Below are 27495 nucleotides of genomic sequence, written 5' to 3'. Positions count from 1 at the left end.
ACCTCAGAAAAAAATTGTAGACCTACACAAGTCTGGTTCATCCTTGGGAGTAATTTCCAAATGCCTGTAGGTACCACGTTCATCTGTACAAACAATAGTATGCAAGTATAAACACCATGGTACCACGCAGCCGCCATACTGCTCAGGAAGGAGACGCGTTCTGTCTCCTAGAGATGAACGTACTTTGGTGCGAAAAATGCAAATCAATCCCAGAACAACAGCAAAGGACCTTGTGAAGATGCTGGAGGAAACAGGTACAAAAGTATCTACGTATATCCACAGTAAAACGAGTCCTATATCGACATAACCTGAAATGCCGCTCAGCAAGGAAGAAGCCACTGCTCCAAAACCGCCATAAAAAAGCTATAGTACTTTTGGAGAAATGTCCTCTGGTTTGATGAATCAAAAATAGAACTGTTTGGCCATAATGACCATCATTATGGCCATTCTGTTCTATATCTATTCATTTCATTCTTTCCTGTCTTACACCTTTTCTTTTTAACATAAGAAACACACACAAGGGCTTCTCTTCTAATTGCACTTTTAGATTGGGAGCAGAAATGTTTGGCACAGAAGAAGAAGTCAGGGCAACCCGCTGGCAGTGATGAAGATTTGCGTTTGATATGGAGTAACGAGTGTTCGTTTTTTATGGCATTCATGTGAGAGAAGCTGGACTAACGTGTATGTTGACCCAAACATTGTTAAAAGAATGTGTGTAGATCATTGACAAAAAATGACAATGAAATCAATTTAAACCCACTTTGTAACACAACAAAATGTGGAAAAAATCAAGGGGTGTGAATACTTTCTGAAGGCACTTGTCGTGTCTTTGGGCACCATTAACTGAAGACATGTTTATCAAAATAACTCCCTGTAATTATTATCACGCGATTAAACTGATTAATCGTTTAATTGTAATTAACTAGGAGATCGGGGCACCAAGGAAAATATTCAGATTACAAAGTTATAATTTTCCTAATATAACTTTCCTATATTATAACATTATATATTATATTAGATTATAGTATAGGCCGATTATCTTCTGGTTTAAATGGTGTATTTTACCTCGCGTCCAGTCTCATTCCAAACGTCGTAAATTGTTGTATCTGCACGAACCCGGCCTTTACTAAGAGTCATCCATACATCAATTGTCTTAAAATAATTTATTTACTAAACTAAGTAATTCACAGAAAGCATACAAACAATTGGTTATCGTTACAAAGAATTGGAAGAGTAATGTGCCCTAGTGGGCTAAACAGGCATGGCGGCCTGTTAAACAAACAAGGGAGTTGGGGGCAGCGGAGAAGACACACAGAGTTGATAAATATTATCAATTTATATGCTAATCCTTTGCACATGAACGCTCACTCATTCGGAAACAATTGCAATCAATATATATATATACGCTCAGTGTGTCGTCGATCTTTGTTGGAAAGGTCGTTCTGTTGGAGAGTTCTCTCTCTCTCTCTTTGTTAGAAAGGGTCTTTCAAAGCGACATTCATTAATGTCATTATAGATGTTTCGTCGGTCTTCGCTTTCGATGATATCGAGTACTTAGCAGCAGACTAATAATTAATATCAAAGACTTGTTCTTATTCTGTCGGTATCGATAGTCTAAAAGTTAACCACGTGGTGTAGTTAACTTTCAGTAGAGGAATTGGATGGTCAAACCTATTGGCCAACTCGTAATGGAGTGGAGGCCTGGTCTGATGAAAGAAAAACAGGGTGGGGGTTTTATACGTGAACATAGATCAGGCTTGTCACATGACGCCTGGTCCTGTCTGTGTCCCTGGGGGGCGTGCCGATGACTGATTTAAGCTTTGAACAGAGATACATTCTATCACATTAACATCAGTACATAGCATCTCAACGTATTCCAAATAGCTTTATCCTTATTAATACATTTTATACAACCATTTAGATGCAAGTCCCATAGCTGAGGCTATTATATAAACAGTATTATGGTAATATGGCTATATTGTCTATTCTGAGTATCACAAAATTGTACCAAGCGGACCAGTTCGTAGCTGGATTCTTCACCGATCTTTTATACCTTCTCCAGAACATAAATGTCGTTCGGTTCCCCAATTCTGTGAGTTGGAAGAATTTCCTTTGTCTCTCTATGAAACCCCTCTGTGTCTCAACTGGGCCAGGCGGCAGGACATTCTCCTTTAGAATTTTACGACCCCTTCACACAGGGCCTGGGTGGGGGGGGAGGTAGGTTGGGGGATGGTGCAAGGGGGAGGGGGTCAACTGTCCTCCCTGTACTCAAAGAGGGCAACGTCATGACACACTGTATGTGATATCTTACTTGTGGCGACAACCCACGTCCTTCCCTGTCAGTATTCCAAACCACCCAGGCCTCCCATGAAGAGTGTGCACATGTGACATTAAACAGAATCACTGCTCCCATCTGTCATTGCATTCAGGCATTCTTCCCCTCAGCTTGTAGCTAGTGACGCTACACCTGAGCTGAATCCCTAATGCTCTGCTCTCAATGCAGTAACAAGAGACCTGTCTGTTGGCAGGTCAGCCTCAAAATGAAAACCAAAGCCCCTCTCATGATAAACAACAGGAGCAGTGGAAACAAAAAGGACGATAATACAATAACAAATGTTCCGTCAATGAAACACAATAGTGATCAATCATGGTGGCGAAACAGAAGCCCTGTTCTCCTCTGATACACACACAGTCAGAAAACTGCATCTCAAACACTGAGCCGACAAGTCACTGAGGCTTGCCCCCCTGATTGCTGCGTGTTTGTGGGTAGATTGGATACCGATGTGACTGTTCATGCATGCCACAACAAAAGCCTTTACCATGTGTGCCTTCTATCCATCCAAGCACATTATTAAGGATCATTTCTGCATAAGAGAGAAGAGAAAGGCTGTATATAAAACACAGAGCAGTCCTTAAACATCATTCTACAATGGGTCGGTCAAAACAAGACGCGTTCTAAGCTATACTAAAAAACCTGTTTAGCACAGGTAAGCTTATGACGCAAAAATGGGAATCTTGTTTTCTGTTCCATCTGAGAAATCCCTGGTCATCCACTTTCCCAACAGCCCAGCCAGCCAATTCATTAACTCGATCTCCACTGTAAAAGGCATCTAGACATTACTTCCCCTTGCTTCTAGCCTAACATTTGGTTTGCAACAATGGGGGGTTGTACAAACGTTGCTGTCTGTCTCTTGACATTTGCAACATAGTTTCAATATTGAAATTCAATCTTCTCGTACCTATGACCGCAGTCGTTTAGCACCCCTTCTTTTGTACAATTCTTTATTTAATGGTGTGAAACGTGTGCTGCTGTGACTTCAATGCCAAGTCGAACTTGCTGATGTGTAGCAACAAGAACATACGTTGCATTTTAACAAAGTGTCTTAGACTTACCTCCAAGATAACATGTAAAGTGTCTTAGACATACCTCAAAGATAACATGTAAAGTGTCTTAGACTTACCTCCAAGATAACCTGTAAAGTGTCTTAGACATACCTCAAAGATAACATGTAAAGTGTCAGACTTACCTCCAAGATAAGATGTAAAGTGTCAGACTTACCTCCAAGATAACATGTAAAGTGTCTTAGACTCACCTCAAAGATAAACATGTAAAGTGTCTTAGACATACCTCCAAGATAACATGTAAAGTGTCTTAGACATACCTCCAAGATAACATGTAAAGTGTCTTAGACTCACCTCAAAGATAAACATGTAAAGTGTCTTGGCACAGTAGGAAGATAGACATGACATAACACATCAACAAGGTGCCTTTTCGTACAGCTGGAACATAAACTTTGCATTGCACCGGCAAGGGGTTTATGTTGTGAATCTATGATGCTACCTCAATTGAATTTTTATTGCATAATTGATGGGTTAACACATTAATAGTACAATACCTTGTGTTCATCTGTAATTAGTTTGAAAGGACATAATGCTACACATAGGGAAGGTAGTTACAAGTGTTACTCAATTACCCAATAAATATGATGCTGATATCATATATAGTGATTCCATACTGTACATACCTACATGTAAAGCCTCATCTTCATGACCAATGAAATGGTCGTTCAGAAAGCCTCAAACAAACACACTGACTTTGCTCAGTCATTCACGATTCACAAGAAAAAGTAATCATGAGCTTTTACTGCCACAAAGCAACAACAGCAGCAGCAGCAGCATAGACAACAGAAAAACAACAGGCTAAAACTAAATGTTCTACCATCAGTATACAGAACTGATGGAGTGCTTTCAGGTGAGTTGATCCTTGTAATTGTTTCCCAGGCACTCTCCCTATTTAAAAAGCCATTACTCTGGAATAACGGATCAGAGGTACAAAGACATCTTCTCACTTTGAAACTGCCGAGGGGGGGGGCTAATACACATAAAAAGCCTCTTATAAAAGCTTATGGCAGATAAACAGTAATCGAAAGGTTTTATAAGGATGTTACGCTATCTAATTGATACAACTAATAACAGTATTCAGTGAAGAATGGCATGGGATAGATTCCCAATCGACAAAGAGCTTGCTCTGCAGAAAGTTGAACGACACTGGCATAGCTAATGAAAGTTGACTAATACCAATTTAGAGTCTCACTCCATTCCTACATTTAATCAGCACAAAAACGTGCCTACTTGCCTCGTGGTTGTGTCGGTGAAGATACAAAAGCGGCAACATTTGGGAGTTTTTCCATTGCAGTGATGTGGGGGATTCAAAGCCCCCCGCGCTGCTGTGTCATTGTAAAAAACTCGTGGCTGTCGAAGCCTTTCAATCCCATCATGCACTGGGGGCCAATTCTCACATTGCCTCTGAGGAGACAACACTACCCACCAGGTAGGCACAGGTAGTCTTCTAATCTTTGCCGCAGGCTACCGGCTCACACACTCACACTCTCTCACTAGTGAGACTGCCAAGAAGTCAATGCACCACATAGAGCTGTCAGGAGAGGGAGAGGAAAAACAAAGCAGCTGAAGCACAGAGGGAAAAGGGAAGGTGCTATTAAATTGTGACAGCCTTGTCAGGATGTGATGAGTAGAACAGCGTCAGACAGACTCCTAAGGCTCAGACGACTCCTGGCGTCCCCACCACCTCTTTTTCTCTGTACTTTTCAACACTTCCTTTGAACCACCTGTGTATGAACCATCTATAGTGTCTTCCATCACACCTATAAAGACAGTGCTAAGTGCAGTTAGAACAGAGCACTGAATAACTCTACTTCAAAATAGCAATTATAGTCAGCAATAACACAAACAAGGCCATTTCGGTGGAAAAAAAACACAATATTGGTTGAACGAAATGAACATTAAGATGCAGGTACTAAAGAGTAGTGTCCATTATGTTTGATGAACAGGTAGACTGAGAACATGATGTTCTGCTTCGCTCTCTTAAAATGTCCCCAAGATTAAATTAAACTATCATATACTATAGATCAACACAGCGTGGCCTTCAGGCCTAGTTGTTCTGCTCCCCCCACCGTCCATATGGATGGTGGGCTTTGTTACATATGGATGAGTGGGTTTAACAAGTACAGAGGAAATGATGTAGCAGGGTAGGGGACCAAAGATCAACATTAAGCTGATATTAATTACATACAATTGTATTGGGCGAGATGCACGGATAGTGTGAACAGCATAAGTTGTGGGTGTTGGAGGAGAGTGGGAGTGTGAAAACTAGAGATCTTCCCACTGGTAATATGAAACCGAGCTGACAGTTGGCCAAGCAGGGAGTCTTGGGAGAGAAGAGCCAAGGTGATAGCACATTGCCAGCAACATGCCAAACCAAGTCCACAGATAACACCCTTAGATATGGCTGATATCTAAGTGTTTTTGTTTTAATTTCTCCTTTGGAATGGAAAATTATAGGATAAAATGTATGTTTTTAATGTATTCAGGTGTTTTCAGGTGACTTGCCAAAAGCATGTCAGTCAGACAGTAGACTGGAGAAGATCTTTCAAATACACCTTAAAGGGGCTTCATCCATTTTTTTTTTTACTTCTGAATTAATGAAACGTACCCATTGATTGTTGAAGAGCTTAGACCTCATGAGCTTAGATCAGCTGACGCAATCCATCAGAACACAAAATATACGCTTGTTTCACTCTGTTTGTAAACAAAGTCAATGTAAACAAACACTACATAGCCTCAAAACATGGTTAAAACTACAATTTTGATATCAAGGATGGTCAGTCCTTGCATCCATAGCTGTCTATGAATTTGAGAGTGGTTACATTTCTCCAGCCCTACACTCTTAGAAAAAATGGTTGCAAAAGTGTAACGCCCAACCCAGGAGATGAGAAGCAGGTACAGGGAGTAAACCATTTAATATAGACGGACCTGCAACGAGACAGGAACAGCATCTGTACATAAACAAGACACAAAAAACAATGCTACTACTGGGAGCAACAGAGGACCAGATATATATGCAGGGATAATCAACAAAGTGAGGGAGTCCAGGTGAGTCCAATGAGCGCAGCTGCGCGTAATGATGGTAACAGGTGCGTATGATGACGGGTAGCCTGGCACCCTCTAGCGCCAGTGAGGTGGAGCGGGAGCGGGAGCAGGCGAGACAAAAAGGGTTCTTGTCCCCATAGGAGAACCCTTTTTGGTTGCAGGTAGAATCTTCTGTGGAAAGGGTTCTACATAGAACCCAAAAAGGTTTTCCTGCTTGGTTATAGCCTTGTCGCGTTTGTGCCAGCTTGTTATTCTTCTTGTCCTGAGGTGGAATGTTTACAACAGTAACAATAACAGCTGAAAACTCCCTCAGGAGGAAGAAGGGTCTGCATTTGACCAACAGCTATTCAAAGAAAGGTGAACAATGGAACGACACTTCTGCCGCACTTAAGTCAGCACACCAGTTTTTGTTGATGAAGAGGCAAACCCCTCCCCCCTCGATTTCCTCGACATCACTGTCCTGTCCGCACGGAGATTGGAGAGTGCATCGAGTTGGATGGACATGGGGGGTATCTTGTCTAAGAGCCATGTTTCAAAAAAGCAGAGAATATTGCAGATTCGAGAATCCCGTTGGTAGCAAATCCGTGATTGGAGGGCATCCATCTTATCATCAAGTGACTGTACATTGGCCGGTAGAATGGAGGGAAGAGGTGGCCTGTTCTCCCTTTGCCTTAATCTCGCCAGGATACCCCCTCTCTTGCCTCTGTAACGTTGGCGTTTCCTATCGGTAGCCCGAAAATCGGTTCAGAATAAAAGAAAGGGCCCAGGGCAGATGAGTCGAAGTTGAAGTTGAAGCCGGAATTGAGGTAAAGAAACTGCCGATCTGATGTTCAAAAGTTATTGTCGGTTGTAAGAAATTATAAGAAATGATAGCGAAAACATTGGTGACCCGTTTCAGCAAGCTAGGCATATGTTGCACCTCACTACTTCACAGGAGAGACATTTGAACGTGAACCTTTTATTTTTTTATCAAAATTCATTTTTCAGCAGAAATGTCTTCTGGAACATGTGAATTTTCATGTGCCTTAATAACAAACGTGTATGCCATTTGTAAATACAAATAAAATGGTAAAATTACGAGCCTGGTTGGTTTAGCCATGGAAAAAGACAGGTTCCTTCTCGCTAGCCATGATTGGCTGAGATAACGGATGGGCTGGACATGCCGAGAGATGAGTTCAGATTGGTCTGCTATGTAGCATGCTTCTGTCTATAACATGAGCAGCTCAGTATGAGTAGATAATCCTTGCTATCCTGGCAATTTTGAAAGATATCGAGAACTGCAAAAGTGTTGCTACGGCTCTCAACAACATTGCTGCCCTGAATTTAGCAGGTGCTATCGACAAATATCAGTGGGGAGAAATTGTGATGGACTACTTTCTGGAGGACGATCGTGCCATGCTGACTCTCTGACTCCGAAAGTGAATCAGACGATTAGGAAATCCTTGATTTAGGTAAAAACATTTTAATTGAACCAGACATTATAGTCTTCTGATGACAGTGATGAGGAAGAAACGACAATCAACATTGTTGATTACATGACCCAACGAACTAGCCAGGTGTGTCTGGGGGTGATTATGGCCAGCTATTTTATTTCATGAACATGTGAACAGGTCTAGACAATAGAGACCCATTCACTTACACTTCATGGTCAACAGTATGTGGACGCCCCTTCAAATTAGTGGATTCAGCTATTTCAGTCACACCCGTTGCTGACAGGTGTTTAAAATCGAGCACACAGCCATGCAATCTCCATAGACAAACACTGGCAGTCGAATGTACTAAAGAGCTCAGTGACTTCCAACGTATCACCGTCATAGGATGCCAGCTTTCCAACTAGTCAGTTCGTCAAATTTCTGCCCTGCTAGACCTTCCCCGGTCAACTGTAAGTGCTGTTATTTTAAAGTGGAAACATCTAGGAAAAACAACGGCTCAGTCGTGAAGTGGTAGGCCACACAAACTGCAACACTCACTACCGAGTTCCAAACTCCCTCTGGAGGCAACATCAGTACAAGAACTGTTCGTTGGGAGCATCATGAAATGAGTTTCCATGGCCGAGTAGACGCACACAAGCCTAAGATCACCATGCGCAATGCCGAGCATCAGCTGGAGTGGTGTAAAGCTTGCTGCCATTGGACTCTGGAGCAGTGGAAACACGTTATCTGGAGTAATGAATCACACTTCACCATCTGGCAGTCCGATGGACAAATCTGGGAACACTACCTACTCAAATGCATAGTGTCAACAGTAAAGTTTGGTTGAGGAGGAATGATGGTCTACGGCTGTTTCTCATGGTCAGGCTAGGCCCCATAGTTCCAGTGAAGGGAAATCTTAACGCTACAGCATACAATCACATTCTAGACGATTCTGTGCTTCCAACTTTGTACAAACTGTTTGGGGAAGACCCTTTCCTGTTTCAGAATGACAATGTCCCCTTGCACAAAGCGAGTTCCATACAGAAATGGTTTGTTGAACAACTTGACTGGATTACACCGAATGTCAAACACATGGACATTTCCTATGACAGGATATGGATCCAGGACCTCTATATTAGGTGGTGTCAGAGAAAGGCCCTAAAAATTGTCAAAGACTCCAGACTGTTCTCTCTGCTACCGCACGGCAAGCGGTACTGGAGCACCAAGTCGAGGTCCAAAAGGCTTCTTATCAGCTTCTACCCCAAAGTCATGAGACTCCTTAAGAGCTAATTGAAGGGCTACCCAGACCCCTCTTTTACGCTGCTGCTACTCTCTGTTTATAATCTATGCACAGTCACTTTAACTCTACCTACATGTACAGTACATATTACCTCAATTACCTCGACTAACCGGTGCCCCCGCACATTGACTCTGTACCGGTACCCCCTGTATATAGTCTCGCTTGTTATTTTACTGCTGCTGTTTAATTATTTGTTACTTTTATTTTCTATTTTTTACTTATCTATTTTTTTCTTAACACTTTTCTTCTAAGTATTGTTGGTTAAGGGCTTGTAAGTAAGCATTTCACTGTTGTATTCGACGCATGTGACAAATAAAAACTGGATTTGATTTCATTTGGTCATCCCTACTGCCTGTGATCTGGCGGACTCACTAAACACACATGCTTAATTTGTAAATTATGTCTGAGTGTTTGAGTGTGCCCCTGGCTTTCCATAAATTAAAAAACAATAGTATGGTGTCATCTGGTTTGCTTAATATAATGAATTTCTCATTATTTGTACTTTTACTTTGACTTTTGATACTTAAGCATATTTTATTAATTACATTTACTTTTGATACTTAAGTATATTTAAAACCAAATACGTTTAGACTTTTACTCAAGTAATATTTAACTGTGTGATTTTCACTTAAGTCCTTTGCTATTAAGGTATCTTTACTTTTACTCAAGTATGACAATTGGGTACTTTTTCCACCACTGCTTTTTGATATGCTAAAAAATGTACATTTTCAATGCTTATTTGAGTTTTGAGAACATGTCCAATAATTTGACAAATATTAAATCCATATAATTATTTCAGACATAGGCTAAATGTTTTGTATCCCATCTGCATAAAGGCATGTGCAAACCGCAAGCTAAAAGCACTGTAACTCTGGTAGCCTAGAAACAAGAATCATGTATTTTCTGCTGTTATTTTTTTATTTGGATACCACAAATTAGTGTTCGAAATGACAACTGGAGAAACAAAGAGGTGAGAACATTTTCAGAAAATACCTCAAAGAAGTTAACGCTAAAATGAGTAGCTAATTGGAGATGTTTTATTTATCTTAGTAACTAGAATCAAGAATCTTTAGCTAATTTGGACAGCAGCCGTAGGGCTAGCAAGCTAGCTAGGCTTGTTAGCTGCCTAGCTAGCTAACAAGCTTCAAGGTGACAGATAACGTTTTAAAACGTTTGGGCGTATTTTGTATTACTGGTTAATATTCACCTTATTTTAGAACCCGGAAACAAAACAATGTCCGAACGTTATGTTTTGTGGAGGATTTCTGTTATGGCGCTCTTGCCATTTTGCGAACGTTAGCTAGCTAGCTCAAAATGTTGTGGGATCATACCAAGAAAAACCTTTCAAAATCAAATGGCAAGTCTGTGCAACATCCGCGGATTATTCAAGAGTGGGAGGACAATATGAAAAAATGGCCACATAGCTCCTACGAAGACATCTTCAATTATTTAGTCTCATCTCTCGGTGTGGATGGGGCAGAGATGAGGAGCTACAAAAGCACAGAGGCATATCAATATCTCCACAGCGGCATAGTTGGGAGGGTGCTTATTCACTGTCTTGCGGATGACAACCTGGTGTTCCTCAAAGCAGATTCCAGCCCAGTCAGAGCAAAACACACCATCATTCTGCCTGGATTCTTGTATCATCTGTCAGCACGGTAGAGAAGGCAGGGTGTTCTTGTGTTGTAGGGCAGGGGAAGTCTTGCAGTCATGCAGCTGCAATACTATGGAAGGTAGCTAGCTCGCTGGCTTTTTGTTTATCATAACCCTTTCTATGACTGATACGTTTGACGTTAGCTAGTTACTTAGCTAGCTAGCTAATTGTGATGATACCATATCACTGGGCAGAACTGATAATGTTAACTATTACAACATGCACACACAGTTTTTGGTTTCAATGGCTCATTGTGTAAGTATATCAGTCCAATCTCGAATGGCAATGATGTAGGTACAGAATCAAGGTGAGTTTTACGATCAAATAGAAAAATATCACCATAACCTAAACCTACTAGTTAAAAGGAAACTGTGTAAACTAGTCAGCTGTGAACACCATGTATACTAGTGCTCTGTGCTGTAATTGACTATTCTAACAGTAGTGTTTTGTTGAAAGTACAGAATGCTGTGTATGGAGGATTGACAGGGGTGTCCTGTACAGATAAACAATGCCAGTGGAACTCTGGGATGCAGCGGAATTTATCTCCAAAAGGTTGAGCGAGATCTGTTTCAAACATCACAAACCAAGTGATGAGTTCTCTGAGAGCACCCCAGCCGCTTCTCCATCTCTACCTCCAACTGCTGCGTACCACTCCCACAACGCATTTCAGAAGAGTTTGGAAGGGGCCAATGTTCCAGTGGGGAGCCTTCTGCACAAGTGCATCAAAGCTAAACCAAACAGTCATCAGGTTCCAGCAGCAGCCACACAGCTACAGCAGCCTCATGGTGAACACGGCATCAACATGCAGTGTCAGAAATGCTTGTCATTTTATGACGTTTATGTTAAGCTGGAGGAGTGTAAATGTGCCAGCTTGGAGGAGGTCATTAAAGCACAGAGTGCCTCCCATGCGTGGTATGATGTGCATAAACTTTGGATCACTGCTAGCTCAGCAAAAAAGGTTCCAGTGCGCACTTCAACAAATCCCAACAACTTTGTGAGGAAGCATCTCTTCCCCAGGTTCCATGGGAATTCCGCGACCACATATGGCAAGGAGAACAAGCAGGTGGCCTACACATGGATGGAGAGTTGTGGGTTTAGTCTGGAGAGGAGAGGCAATGTAGTGTGTCAAGGAGCCATTGCTTTCTCCAAGCCCAGATGAAGTGTTAAACTCTCAAGAACTTCTAGATATCAAATGTCCTGTTCTGAGTAAGAAGTGTGAGTCTCTGACTGAACTGTTCTCTGGCAAACTCACCGTCGTAAAGCTGGTGGATGGAGTTCCTCAGCTGCAACCTAATGGAGGCAGTGGGTACTACATGCAGGTGCAAATGGGCATGTTCTGCACAAGACTGGAGAGATGCAAACTGCTTGTCTAGGCTCCTTCCGAGCAGGTTGTTATTGATGTGCCTTTTGATGTGAAGTTCTGTGCTGATGTTATCCCTAAACTGAAGGCATTCTATTTCACACATATGCTACCAAGGATAGTAGATGAGTTCCAGTCAGGCAGACTAATTCTGTGCTAAAATATGTTATTCTATGTGGTATGTAGTGGCCTAATACTTCTGTGTTTTTAAATAGTTCCTATATTTTATGCCTTGTAAAGCTCTCTGTCATCGCTACCTTATTATCTAAGCATAACTCTTGATTGGTGTTTTTGTGTTGCACAGTTCTCTTCATATGCACATTTACCTGATTACATTTGCATAGTTCTTGGTGTTTTTTTATCTTTCCTTGTACAGCTCTTCATACATGTTTATCTAATGCCTACGGATACCTCCTTATGATTTATAGCTCTTTTCATATGACACTTCATGAACTTATCTAAGCATACCATAATGCATATTGCACTTGGAAAATGATGGTGTTTATAAAAACACTAAGAAATTCAACTTTGTTGACATTTTCTTTGATACTTAACATTTTGAAATGAAGGACGAGGAGGCATGTCTAAGGGTTTCAAATGTGTTTTCAGTTTTATTCTGGGTTTGGCTTTCAAAGGCACAAATTAAGAAAACAGTCTGGCATTTCGTAAACAGTTGTCTTCCCTCTTGGTCTGTAAGAAAGAAAGAAAATGTATTTTAAATAGATTGAAGAAGGCATGATAACAGCACCTATTGGATGCCTGTAATTATCAGGAACAGGCAAAGTTACACTACATTTCTAATGTAGGAACATTAAAATGATTCAGATTAAATAGGAAACTATATATACACACAGTATCTCATGTGGATAAAATTAGTGTAAAGTTACATTTCATATGTATGAACATTCTCACTGCTCACTAAGCATCCTTGTGGATGACTTCACCCTGCATGTTAACAAGTGCTGCACAGATTTTAAGGACTTTGTCCATTTTGTACGTCAGGTTGATGGGAACAGTCTGGGAGAGGATTTAGAACACCTTGAGTCGTTTGATATCTCTCTCAACATGTACATTAGCTATCCTTCTCGTGCTTGTGACATCCTCGTCAGACAGCGAGTCTCCTTTTGAGTGAAGGCTGGTATGGCAAGGTTTACCTTCCTCTCATACAGCAGATCTCAGATGGTGAAGCCCCTGTCTGCCATAACTTAATTGCCAGGCCTAAGGTACTCCATTAAAGCACTGAGGCATTGTGTTCTGGATTGTCTCCCTCCGCAACCATGGAATGTAGATCCTCATGTGCTCCTCCATTGTGTCAATCCAGTAGGAAAGGATTCTGCTCACTACTCCCTGGGACACAGCAAAGCGTTCAGTAAGATCACCCTGGAGTAGATTCAGCTTCATCAAGGCTATCAGTATTTGATCAGTGATATGCATTCTGAAGTTCGCCGTGTAAAATTTCTGCAGAAACGCTACATGGTCAAATAAAACACTAAGTGGAAGGTCAGTATATAACACTGAGCTAGTGTCATTCTTCAGGATGGTGTGGGTCAATGGCTCTGCACCACTACATTGGGTTTGTTTGTGGCAGGTGCGCTTGTTGACTGGTTCTCTTGACATGTAGCTGTGCAGTCAATGCTGGAACTTCCTATTGAGTATCAGCATCTTTATGCTGCGGTGGCATTGCATACTCTGATCAGACTCTGCATCACCACAGTTGTCTTCATCTGTCAAACAAACATAAGAGGGAGCACAGGTTTAACACAATAAAATACACAGAAAGCCTACTGGTCATGGTTAGGTTAAAAGAAAAGAAAACACGTTTAATAATTTAGCTAGTTAGACATTTCATGAGCATCACCAGTGGCATGCCAGCAATGATGGGGATAATCATGGCATGGGGGAGACATTGTCAGACAGAAGTTGTATAGCTAACAATGTAGGAACACTGTATCAGATGGGCTGCCCTCAAGCTAGCCAGCTAAGTGAGTAACCTAGGCAACAGTTAGCTAGCTACAGTATGTTAGGACTTAGGAGTGGCTACCAACTATAACATATTTAGCTAAGTTAGCTAACTTCTGCCTGGTTCAGCACACCCATCTGTGATGATAGCTAGCGAGTAGCAGATATCTAACAGCTACCTGTATGTGTTGATGTTCTGATGAGATCGCCTTCGGGTCTGTACTGGAGCATCATAGCCCAGCAACATCTCAGGAAAACGATGCTCTTCAGTCGGCCTCTTGTCCACAATGTGATAGTAACAAACAGAGTCAGTTTGGTGGTTTCTTCAAGTTCAATACTTTGAGCCAAAGCCGAAGAGACTCCCTCGTCCTTAGGAAGTGAGTGCAAATCAAAAGGTTCAACTACACCTGGTCCTCAAAAAAATGTGGTGGTCAAAACGCTTCCGTTTCTGCCAGTTATTGTGGCATCCCCTTACCGACGATAAAATGCCCGTTTTGCGTGAATCCATGTTTGGAAAGTTGTGAGAAGCGATACTGAGTTAGATTGCTAGCTAGCTGCAAACTATTGGCCGGAAGTGCTTAACCGGAAGACCCCCACAAAAAAAACTAAACAGACCCCGCCCATATTTCTGTTGAAAATGAGTTGAATAAGCTAGCTGGCAGGCTGGCTGGCTGGCTGGCCGACTGGCCGGCTGGCCACTTGGATAGGTGGCTTGTTTCAGTCAGTTTTCTCATCATGAAAGAAGCAGGTAGAATAGCTACTTTGTGGAATGGTTATCTGAAATAACAATATTTTCTTCCAATATTGACACAATTGTGATTAATGATTTATGCATGCATTGACAGTTTGGAGTGGATCATAGACCAAAACTACCACCACGTTTGGTCTGGACTGTGAGTGACTGCCCCCGGCGCCGCTGACAACCCAATCTGCACCCATCGCATCCATCACCCATAACAAAGTGCCAATAGGGGTATTAAGGGTGTGCAACCTTTATTTTCTGTTAAATAAATAAAATGCATTTTTAGCAAAGATTGTCCTACATTTGCATCTTTACAGAAAACAGATGTTGTGATTGGAGCTCTGGATTTGCTATGCTTAATTTTTGAAACAGAAATAGCAGAGACGTGCTTTGGACTAAATATGAGGATCTTTGCTTTTCTCTGCCTACTACTGAATATTGTGCAAATGTATGCTAAGATATGTCACCTTCATGTGAAGAAGCAAGATGATTTTCAACGCCTGAACAGGTAAAATAATTTAGGTGCCGGACATTGATCATGAGTCAGATTTAGTACATTTTCAATCAGACATACACAACCGTTCAAAACTTTTGGGTCACTAATCAATGTCCTTGTTTTTGGAAGAAAAACGCTTTTTTTGTCCATTAAAATAACATCAAATTGATCAGAAATACAGTGTAGACATTGTTAATGTTGTAAATGACTATTGTAGCTGGAAACAGCAGATTTTTTATGGAATATCTACATAGACGTAGAGGCCCATTATCAGCAACCATCACTCCTGTGTTCCAATGGCACGTTGTGTTAGCTAATCCAAGTTTATCATTTTAAAAGGCTAATTTGATCATTAGAAAACCCTTTTGCAATTATTTTAGCACAGCTGAAAACTGTTGTTCTGATTGAAGAAGCAATACTTCTGGCTTTCTTTAGACTAGTTGAGTATCTGGAGCATCAGCATTTGTAGGTTCGATTAAAGGCTCAAAATGGAGAGAAACAAAGGACTTTATTCTGAACTCGTCAGTCTATTCTTGTTCTGAGAAATGAAGGTTAGAGCCCTGCAAAATGACCTCCAGCAGGCCACAAATGTTTATGTGTCTGCTCAAATGGTCAGAAACAGACTCCATGAGGGTGGTATGAGGGCCCGACGTCCACAGGTGGGGGTTGTGCTTACAGCCCAACACCGTGCAGGACGTTTGGCATTTGCCAGAGAACACCAAGATTGGCAAATTCGCCACTGGTGCCCTGTGCTCTTCACAGATGAAAGAAGGTTCACACTGAGCACGTGACAGACGTGACAGAGTCTGGAGATGCCGTGGAGAACGTTCTGCTGCCTGCAACATCCTCCAGCATGACCGTTTTGGCGGTGGGTCAGTCATGGTGTGGGGTGGCATTTCTTTGGGGGGCCGCACAGCCCTCCATGTGCTCGCCAGAGGTAGCCTGACTGCCATTAGGTACCGAGATGAGATCCTCAGACCCCTTGTGAGACCATATGATGGTGCGGTTGGCCCTGGGTTCCTCCTAATGCAAGACAATGCTAGACCTCATGTGGCTGGAGTGTGTCAGCAGTTCCTGCAAGAGGAAGGCATTGATGCTATGGACTGGCCCGCCCGTTCCCCAGACCTGAATCCAATTGAGCACATCTGGGACATCATGTCTCGCTCCATCCACCAGCGCCACGTTGCACCACAGACTGTCCAGGAGTTGGCGGATGCTTTAGTCCAGGTCTAGGAGGAGATCCCTCAGGAGACCACCTCCTCATCAGGAGCATGCCCAGGTGTTGTAGGGAGATCATACACACACGTGGAGGCCACACACACTACTGAGCCTCATTTTGACTTGTTTTAAGGACATTACATCAAAGTTGGATCAGCCTGTAGTGTGGTTTTCCACTTTAATTTTGAGTGTGACTCCAAATCCAGACCTCCATGGGTTGATAAATTGGATTTCCATTGATTATTTTTGTGTGATTTTGTTGTCAGCACATTCAACTATGTAAAGAAAAAAGTATTAAATAAGATTATTTCTTTCATTCAGATCTAGGATGTGTTGTTTAAGTGTTCCCTTTATTTTTTTGAGCAGTATATATAGATAAAGATATTCCCTGATATTGACCCTTTTCGGCTTGTGGCCTGACTCTCCTCCACCAGTCATACAAGGAGAATGGTCTAGTACCTCCCATCAAAAAGAGAGCCTGCCCAAGCAAGCACAGGTTACACCTGAAGCATGAGTACTTGCAGCGAGTTATGAACTTCATCAACAACTATGCAGAGGATAATGCAAAAGTTTTACCAGGACGCCACCCAGGACACAAACACTTTGGTGGAAAGCTGCTGACATCACAGGTGGCAATAGTAGCGGTGTGGCGTCTCCACAAGGAATCGAAGACAACATTTGGTATATTAAGCATAAACAACACATGATATGTATTATTTCATTTACCTCCAACATGATTGGCATTACTTTTATTGATCTTACAATATTTTCAGAGGTACGTGCAGTCGTGCTGTCTTCTTTCAGGAATCTGTGGAGAAATTTCTGACCCACATCTCAAACACTAAGCCCAGGACAGACCTGTGCTGGCAGTGCCAGAGGAACAACTATCAGGTCTTCAGATCTGCCAATCTGCCAGAAGCTGTTAAATCAGCCAAGCTAAAGCAGCAAGAGCAGTATCTCTTGCTTGTTCAGAGTGAGCGGCCTGTCTACCAGAAGATGGTTACCCAGCAAGCAAAGACAACAGGATGCATTACAGCTTTGATTTTGATCAACAGGTAAGCAACATTTCCTCCTTTATACTAATTGAGGACCTTATTACTGATGAATGTGTTTGTTTTTTGATGACAGTGTTTTTCTTCCTGCTTGCATTTAGTATTTATATTGATGTGTGTATTTTCTGTAATTTCTGTAATTCAGGGCTTATCTGCAAAATAGACATTGGTCTCAGTTTGACTCCCTGACGCAAGCCTGCTTCCCATTTTTATAAATAACAATCAGTATACGTCTTTCAAAGACCTGTGTAGGCCAGTAACAATACCAAACTCCGTACTTCAGGCCGCTGCCACAGATCAAGCAGTACCAGCACATCAGGTGAATATTATTTTCATTGCATTGTATGAGGTTATTCTTATTATCTAAACTTTGGAGGTGAATTGATGTTATGCAAGGTTGTAATGTCTTCTTAAAATTATGTTATATTTTCTTGTTTTACAGCTTCGATGCTCTGGAGCCTGGTGTTATTGTTACAAAGGAGCGCTCGGACTCAGTCGGGACCAGGTTTCAGCTGCTGTGGAACGCTGACGTCCTTCCGCACATAGATGGTCTGCCTGTACAAGCCCCAACAGGACTGGACACAACTAGACAAACATATAATTCTGAGAAGATCAGGGAGTTTTGCGATGAAGAGGGCATGGACATCACATGCCTTCCCCAAAGTGAAGGGCAGGACAGAAACATGCTCTCTAAATATAAACTCAGCAAAAAAAGAAACGTCCTCTCACTGTCAACTGCGTTTATTTTCAGCAAACTTAACATGTGTAAATATTTGTATGAACATGACAAGATTCAACAACTCAGACATAAACTGACCAAGTTCCTCAGACATGTGACTAACAGAAAATGAATAATGTATCCCTGAACAAAGGTGTGGGGGGGGGGGTCAAAATCAAAAGTAACAGTAACAGTCAGTATCTGGTGAGGCCACCAGCTGCATTAAGTACTGCAGTGCATCTCCTCCTCATGGCCTGCATCAGATTTGCCAGTTCTTGCTGTGAGATGTTACCCCACTTTTCCACCAAGGCACCTGCAAGTTCACAGACATTTCTGGGGGGAATGGTCCTAGCCCTCACCCTCCGATCCAACAGGTCCCAGACGTGCTCAATGGGATTGAGATCCGGGCTCTTCGCTGGCAATGGCAGAACACTGACATTCCTGTCTTGCAGGAAATCATGCACAGAACGAGCAGTATGGCTGGTGGCATTGTCATTCTGGAGGGTCATGTCAGGATGAGCCTGCAGAAAGGGTACCACATGAGGGAGGAGGATGTCTTCCATGTAACTCAAAGCTTTGAGATTGCCTGCAATGACAACAAGCTCAATCCGATGATGCTATGACACCACCGCAGACCATGACAGATCCTCCACCTCCAAATCGATCCCGCTCCAGAGTACAGGTCTCGGTGTAACGCTCATTCCTTCGACGATAAATGCGAATCTGACCATCACCCCCGTTGAGACTAAACCGCGACTCGTCAGTGAAGAGCACTTTTTGCCAGTCCTGCCTGGTCCAGCGACGATGGGTTTGTGCCCATAGGCGACATTGTTGCCGGTGATATCTGGTGTGGACCTGCCTTACAACAGGCCTACAAGCCCTCAGTCCAGCCTCTCTCAGCCTATTGCGGACAGTCTGAGCACTGATGGAGGGATTGTGCGTTCCTGGTGTAACTCGGGCAGTTGTTGTTGCCATCCTGTACCTGTCCCGCAGGTGTGATGATCGGATGTACCGATCCTATGCAGGTGTTGTTACACGTGGTCTGCCACTGCGAGGCCAACCAGCTGTCCATCCTGTCTCCCTGTAGCGCTGTCTTAGGCGTCTCACAGTACGGACATTGCAATTTATTGCCCTGGCCACATCTGCAGTCCTCATGCCTCCTTGCAGCATGCCTAAGGCACATTCACCTAGATGAGCAGGGACCCTGGGCATCTTTCTTTTGGTGTGTTTCAGAGTCAGTAGAAAGGCCTTTTTAGTGTCCTAAGTTTTCATAACTGTGACCTTAATTGCCTACCATCTGTAAGCTGTTAATGTCTTAATGACCGTTCCACAGGTGCATGTTCATTAATTGTTTATGGTTCATTGAACAAGCATGGGAAACAGGGAAACCATTTTACAATGAAGATTTGTAAAGTTATTTGGATTTTTACAAATTGCCTTTGAAAGACAGGGTCCTGAAAAAGGGAGGTTCTTTGAATTGCTGAGTTTAGATTCCCTTGTTCATGCATGGTACAGACGGACCAGTTAATCACTGGGGGCGAGTTCCCAGTCATCTAGACTATCTGCAGTGCCTTTATGGACATTCAAATATGCAGGTACCCATTTCACTGTACCGTTTACACCTTCTGTAGAGAACCATCCACTTAGATGTGGCTGTGGGGTGGTTATAGCCTATCTTTCACATGACCCATCAAGTTAGCCATGTGTGTCTGGGGGTGATTAAGGCCATCTATTGCATTTCATGAACATGTGTACATGTCTAGACAATAATGACCCATCCACTTAGCTAGATGTGGCTGGGGGTTGGTTACAGCATTTCTTTCAAATGACCCATCAATTTAGACAAGTGTGTCTGGGTAGACATCTTCTAATAATTATAACATTTTTATAAAATATTTTATCTGGACACTTTATTTTTTTGATATTGCTCCTATGCAAATATGCAAGTAACCATTTCACTGTACTGTTTACACCTTCTGTATCCTGTGCATGTGACAAATAAACTTTAATTTGATGTAGTGTGTTTTTACCAGAGACTGTAATGTGAAGAATAACATGACCTGCACCAAAGTCAGATTAAGATATAGTCAAGGTACTAGATCAAGTGTATTTTTTGCTGGAGTTTTTCCTTATTGTATGCTACTACTTTCACCACTTTTAGTCAATCTTAGGTTGTTTATTACTCTAACTTACTCACTGTGTTTAGCACATGGCCTCACGTGAATCCTTAAAGAGATGGGTGGGGCTAAGGCTTAAGAGGGTGTAAACGATGCTGAATGGTTGTCGACAAAGAAGAGCTCTCCAGTAGGTGTACCAAAATATTCTAGTGCCATTTTCTCAAAAGTAGGGTTACAAGTTTATCAACTTTAAAAGTAGAATTACTTTCCTATTGTTCCTCAACTGCAGTGTATGATATACATTTACATTTTTTACATTTTAGTCATTTAGCAGACGCTCTTATCCAGAGCGACTTACAGTAGTGAATGCATACATTTCATTTTTTTCATTTCATACATTTTTTTTTCTTTTTGTATTTTGTAGCTCTGTGTCTCTACTTTTATCCAATGTAAAAACAATTTTAAAAAAGCATTTTGCTACATAGTACAGAATCGAGGCGGTGGGTCACATTTCGTGAAAGTAAAGTAAACATAAACGACAAAAGAATCACAAAATAAAGTTGGGTCAGAGCTTGCAAAACGGTGGCCATCCAGTAGCTATTCCATGTGTGTGTGTGTGAGAGAGAGAGAGAGAGAGAGAGAGAGAGAGAGAGGACAGAAAACAGTAGGATATATAGTTTTTCTTGAACTGTGGTCCAATGCCTGCTTGTGCAGAATCTAATTTCCAGTATGCTCTAGAAGTGGCCGTAAGTAATGACTACAAGGCTTTATAGCTAGCAATGAACGTTTCAATACACCTGAGGAGCACTTTCATTCAACTGTTCTCATCATGATCAATAAAAGGGTCTGAATTGTGGCTCCCGGGGACATTATGCTCTTTAATATTGCACTGTGCTTTTAGGACAGTCATTTTCCGTATAGCCACGGAAAAGACTCCTATCAAGCCAGAGAAACATGGTGCTGTCAAAGCATAGCATACCATATGATCTCCCTTTTAATGACAACCCATATAGACTCGATAAAAACGCTTCAGCACGCATACATGAGGGGCATACGACGAGACAGAGGAAAGTGAGTGATGGGAGGGTGGGCTGAGGGAAACATGATCAAAGCCTATATTTTGAAATCACTTACTTCTCTATTAGTTTGATTAATGGGGCCAGCATAGTCCCCAGACAGAGGCAAGGGCCTTGAAAAATGATGCAATTACAGCTTTTTGAATGGGGGAATGAAAAGGCCTGTTGGAGAGAGGTACAGTATCTGGAGGAGAGTCTACAGGGCATCCTGGAGAGAATGCTCTCCCTTTTCAACCATCTCTCCATCGCCCACAAAGCCTTCATCCCTCCATCCAACTATACCCCCATCCCAAAGGTAGTTTGACCATCTCACCTTCCTACCAGTATATTTAATGGCATAAATGTAAACAAATGTCAAGTGACATACATTGACATACTGTTTCCTGCATATTAAAAAGAAAAGTGGCACATGACATCCCATTTTCTTCTATAGTGTTGCCTTAAACTATAAGGCTGTTCTAAAAACATTACAATAGCAGGGGACTACTGTACTCTACTTCTCAAAATTAGGGGCCGACTTACATGCCTAACTGTTTTGATTGGTTTTAAGAGAAGGAGCGTGGAACAGCCATCATGCAAAGCACTTTGGGTTGAGCGGCTAGTGTGCAGTATTAGTGTATTAGCAAGTCTTAAGTGGGGGTCCTGGAAAAAATATATTGTAACAAACCACACTGAAAATGATTAGGACAGAGCCTTTGCAATCCTTTCTGCATTGTTTGCACAATCCCTGGACATTTATGCTTAAGCTAAAGGACAGGGTTGAGGAGTTAGACTTCTTGTCGTGTTTCTAATGTCTTGTGGGGCCAGGAGGTTTTCCAGACCATGTGTCCTGAGTGAGTGAGGGAGGGAGTGAGTGGGTGGGTGAGTTAATAAGAATACCATAGATCCTGAGCACGACTTTCCCTGCCTAGAGTAAAGCACACACACACACACGCACGCACGCACGCACGCACGCACACACACACACACATACACACACACACGATCTTAATAAAAAGTGAGCAAACCTCATATGCCATGTCCTCATAAACCCTCTAAACTATAACTAATGCTTATGAACTGCCTGCACAGATTGAACAATATCAAAAGAAACGACAAAGACAAGCCATAATCACAGTCGTAGCCTACAAGTAGCTTAAGGTACCTAAGGGAACTTAAGGTATCACAGTCTAAGCTTACTTTTATATACTGAGTGTGATAAATCTGAATTTAAGTTCTGGCTCACACAGTCAGCATTTACAGTGTTTCTCACACACATGAGGCTTGGAAGCAGAGTTTCATGGAGACCAATTAAGGATTTCAATCAACCGCTAAGCACAGCTCATCTTCATTTACTTACAAAGCAGCCATACCCAAGTGAAAATGAGCATCATATGATTCTAGAGATTCTCTGGGAAAGCTCCCAGTTTCTAAATAACGGAGTATTATCAAATGAGAGTAATTTCAGGGAATAAAGATGTTGGTACAATAAGTTATGATATGAGTAACAAAGACAAATAGAAACAAATTTGTGTTGATTTGGCACTTGAGCATCAATACATTACCCATCCCCCAACACCTTCAACCAAGAGTCAAGACTAAACCAATTCACCTTGGTGGTGTGCAGACTGGTTTTATATTATTCTCCACGATTTCGCACAAACCAGAAAAAAATGCAACAATTTGTCTGTGAAACTATATATTCACAGTTATATGAATGAATTGTGGTTTTTTTTGGTAGCATTTCGTAGTGTAACTGATTTTACTAATTGCATTAGTAGTGTATAAAGTTAGAGGTGCCCTATTTGATATATTACCCGCTCCCCTACCTCGGGCTTCCGGTGGGGAGACTTGAGGTCAACTTACCCCTGCCCCCCTCCCCATCTCGTACTTCTGAGTGGGAAACCTTCCCAGGCAGTAGCCTGCCTAGCTCACAAACTAGAATCAGGGCGTCCACTCCGACAAGGTTAATTGACCCACAGTCCCACACGGTAACATGATATCATTGACGTGATGTGCAAATGAGCGATAGAAAACCGATTGCGCAAATGTCACCATTCCAAAATTTTTTGTGCGGGCGCCCCGTGCAGCCCTCGGCAGCCGACATGGGCAGCTGTCACCTATACCTAAATCCGCCACTGGTGCTGACTGTGAAGGTCCATCCTGGTGCAAAAAATTAAGAAAAGGTGTCCAAGAGGTAACACTAAGGATGTCTGGAAATCACACACATCCATGAAAATGTATCACCCTCTGTCAAGATGTGAATACCTTTTGGGGATCGCCATGGAGATGCACAAATTCAATTCACCGGACATGAGTTCATGTTGTCCATCCAACTGTGTTAAAAACATGTCCATTTTTGATCTGTACTGAACACTGTGATAAAGGACGGGGTGACATTTATCCCTCCCTTTATGAAAGAGGATTTATGATATTACAGATATCTCTAAAATAGGGACCAGGTACAGTGCCTTTGGAAGTATTCATACCCCTTGACTTATTCCACATTTTGTTGTGTTACAGCCTGAATTCAAAATGTATTACATAGATTTTTGTTAATTTCCAATAAATGTGAAAAGATTTCTACATGTTTTCACTTTGTCATTATGGGGTATTGTGTGTAGATGGGTGAGAGAATTTTTTTTTATTTGAGCCATTTTGAATTCAGACTGTAGCACAACAAAATGTGGAATAAGTCAAGGGGTTTGAATAATTTCTGAAGGCACTGTATGTGACTTAATGGATGAAAATGGTGGTTGTAGACCAGTGAGATCCCATTGAGTGATATACATTTTCAAAGAAAATAATTGGTATACAGTGAGGGAAAAAAGTAGTTGATCCCCTGCTGATTTTGTACGTTTGCCCACTGACAAAGAAATGATCAGTCTATCATTTTAATGGTAGGTTTATTTGAACAGTGAGAGACAAAATAAAAACAACAAAAAATCCAGGAAAACGCATGTCAAAAATGTTATAAATTGATTTGCATTTTAATGAGGGAAATAAGTATTTGACCCCCTCTCAATCAGAAAGATTTCTGGCTCCCAGGTGTCTTTTATACAGGTAACGAGCTGAGATTAGGAGCACACTCTTAAAGGGAGTGCTCCTAATCTCAGCTTGTTATCTGAATAAAAGACAACTGTCCACAGAAGCAATAAATCAGATTCCAAACTCTCCACCATGGCCAAGACCAAAGAGCTCTCCAGGGATGTCAGGGACAAGATTGTAGACTGACACAAGGCTGGAATGGGCTACAAGACCATCGCCAAGCAGCTTGGTGAGAAGGTGACAACAGTTGGTGCGATTATTCGCAAATGGAAGAAACACAAAAGAACTGTCAATCTCCCTTGGCCTGGGGCTCCATGCAAGATCTCACCTCGTGGAGTTGCAATGATCATGAAAACGGTGAGGAATCAGCCCAGAACTACACGGGAGGATCTTGTCAATGATCTCACGGCAGCTGGGACCATAGTCACTATGAAAACAATTAGTAACACACTACGCCGTGAAGGACTGAAATCCTGCAGCGCCCGCAAGGTCCCCCTGCTAAAGAAAGCACATATACATGCCCGTCTAAAGTTTGCCAATGAACATCTGAATGATTCAGAGGACAACTGGGTGAAAGTGTTGTGGTCAGATGAGACCAAAATGGAGCTCTTTGGCATCAACTCAACTCGCGTTGTTTGGAGGAGGAATGCTGCCTATGACCCCAAGAACACCATCCCCACCGTCAAACACAGAGGTGGAAACATTATGCTTTGGGGGTGTTTTTCTGCTAAGGGGACAGGACAACTTCACCGGATCAAAGGGATGATGGACGGGGCCATGTACCGTCACCCCTAAAGCCAACTCCTCCTTTGGTCGTCTCTCCTTCCAGTTCTCTGCTGCCAATGACTGGAACGAACTACAAAAATCTCTGAAACTGGAAACACTTATCTCCCTCACTAGCTTTAAGCACCAGCTGTCAGAGCAGCTCACAGATCACTGCACCTGTACATAGCCCATCTATAATTTAGCCCAAACTACTACCTCTTCCCCTACTGTATTTATTTATTTTATTTATTTTGCTCCTTTGCACCATATTATTTATATTTTATCTTTGAACTTTCTTCAAACTACAAATCTACCATTCCAGTGTTTTTCTTGCTATACTTTATTTACTTTGCCACCATGGCATTTTTTTGCCTTTACCTCCCTTATCTCACATCATTTGCTCACATTGTATATAGTCTTATTTTTTTTATTATTATTATTATTTTTTTTTTTATTCTACTGCATCATTGATTGTATGTTGTTTTACTCCATGTGTAACTCTGTGTTTTTGTATGTTGTCGAACTGCTTTGCTTTATCTTGGCCAGGTCGCAATTGTAAATGAGAACTTGTTCTCAACTTGCCTACCTGGTTAAATAAAGGTGAAATAAATAAATAAAATAAAAAAAAATCTTTGGTGAGAACCTCCTTCCCTCAGCCAGGGCATTGAAAATAGGTCGTGGATGGGTATTCCAGCATGACAATGACCCAAAACACACGGCCAAGGCAACAAAGGACTGGCTCAAGAAGAAGCACATTAAGGTCCTGGAGTGGCCTAGCCAGTCTCCAGACCTTAATCCCATAGAAAATCTGTGGAGGGAGCTGAAGGTTCGAGTTGCCAAACGTCAGCTTCGAAACCTTATTGGCTTGGAGAAGATCTGCAAAGAGGAGTGGGACAAAATCCCTCCTGAGATGTGTGCAAACCTGGTGGCCAACTACAAGAAACGTCTGACCTCTGTGATTGCCAACAAGGGTTTTGCCACCAAGTACTAAGTCATGTTTTGCAGAGGGGTCAAATACTTATTTCCCTCATTAAAATGCAAATCAATTTATAACATTTTTGACATGCGTTTTCCTGGATTTTTTGTTGTTGTTATTCTGCCTCTCACTGTTCAAATAAACCTACCATTAAAATTATAGAGTGATAATTTCTTATCAGCAGGGGATCAAATACTTTTTTCACTCACTGCATCACTGTAATGTACTGGTTTGCCCCGCTGGTGCACTAGTTCCTTAGCATAAACAATACCTGGAAGCCATAATCAATGGGGACACATGGGGGGCAGTACAGGTATGTCTAAGGGTGAAACAGAACAAAATAAACATGACAAAATGGCTTCTACTGCTACAAATTAGCATCATCACAACTTAACCTGTTATGGCTAGGGGGCAGTATTTTCACGGTTGGATAAAAAACTTCCAGATTTAATCTGGTTACCACTCCTATCCAGTAACTAGAATATGCATATACTTATTACATATGGATAGAAAACACCCTAAAGTTTCTAAAACTGTTTGAATGGTGTCTGTGAGTATAACAGAACTCATTTGGCAGGCAAAAACCTGACAAGGTTTCAGGCAGGAAGTGGCCTGTCTGACAAGGTGTCGTTCTTCTTGTCTCTGTTTATTGAAGAGTGAGGATCTTAGCTGTCCCGTGACACTTCCTACGGCTGCCATAGGGTCTCAGAAGGCGGTAAAAAGCTGAATCGTGGCTTTGCAGGCTCTGGCTGAAAAAAAGTAGCGCGTTTGGGTAGTGGCTGGTTACAGTACTGTGAGACTCAGGCTCGTGCCCGCGTCGACTGAAAGCTTTGTTTACTTTCCTCTGTTTAGCTAAAAGGAGATTCCCGGTCAGAATATTATCGCTTTTTTACGAGAAAAATTGCATAAAAATGGATTTTAAACAGCGGTTGACATGCTTCGAAGTACGGTAATGGAATATTTAGATTTTTTTTGTCACGAATTGCGCCATGCGCGCGACCCTGATTTACCATTTCAGATAGTGTCTGGGACGCACGAACAAAACGCCGCTATTCGGATATAACGATGGATTATTTTGGACCAAACCAACATTTGTTATTGAAGTAGTAGTCCTGGGAGTGCATTCTGACGAAGACAACAAAAGGTAATCAAACTTTTATAATAGTAAACCTGATA

General features: G+C 41.9%; 1 protein-coding gene and 1 long non-coding RNA gene across 2 annotated transcripts in view; both read right to left on the bottom strand.

Annotated features, from left to right (window-relative positions):
• The window catches only part of LOC106577051 (glutamate receptor ionotropic, delta-1), a 354069-nt gene that overhangs the window by 63816 nt on the left and 262758 nt on the right, over positions 1-27495 (bottom strand). The gene's annotated exons all lie outside the window — the stretch shown is intronic.
• LOC106577052 (uncharacterized) lies at positions 12759-14705 on the bottom strand. Its single transcript, XR_001322059.1, has 2 exons — positions 14312-14705; positions 12759-13897 (listed from the first exon to the last, which is right to left on the bottom strand). It is a non-coding gene; the product is annotated as an uncharacterized LOC106577052 (long non-coding RNA).

Source organism: Salmo salar, chromosome 18, assembly GCF_965601325.2.
Source record: "Salmo salar chromosome 18, fSalSal1, whole genome shotgun sequence".
Taxonomy (NCBI): Eukaryota; Metazoa; Chordata; class Actinopteri; order Salmoniformes; family Salmonidae; genus Salmo; species Salmo salar.
This window is presented reverse-complemented; position numbering and strand designations above follow the sequence as displayed.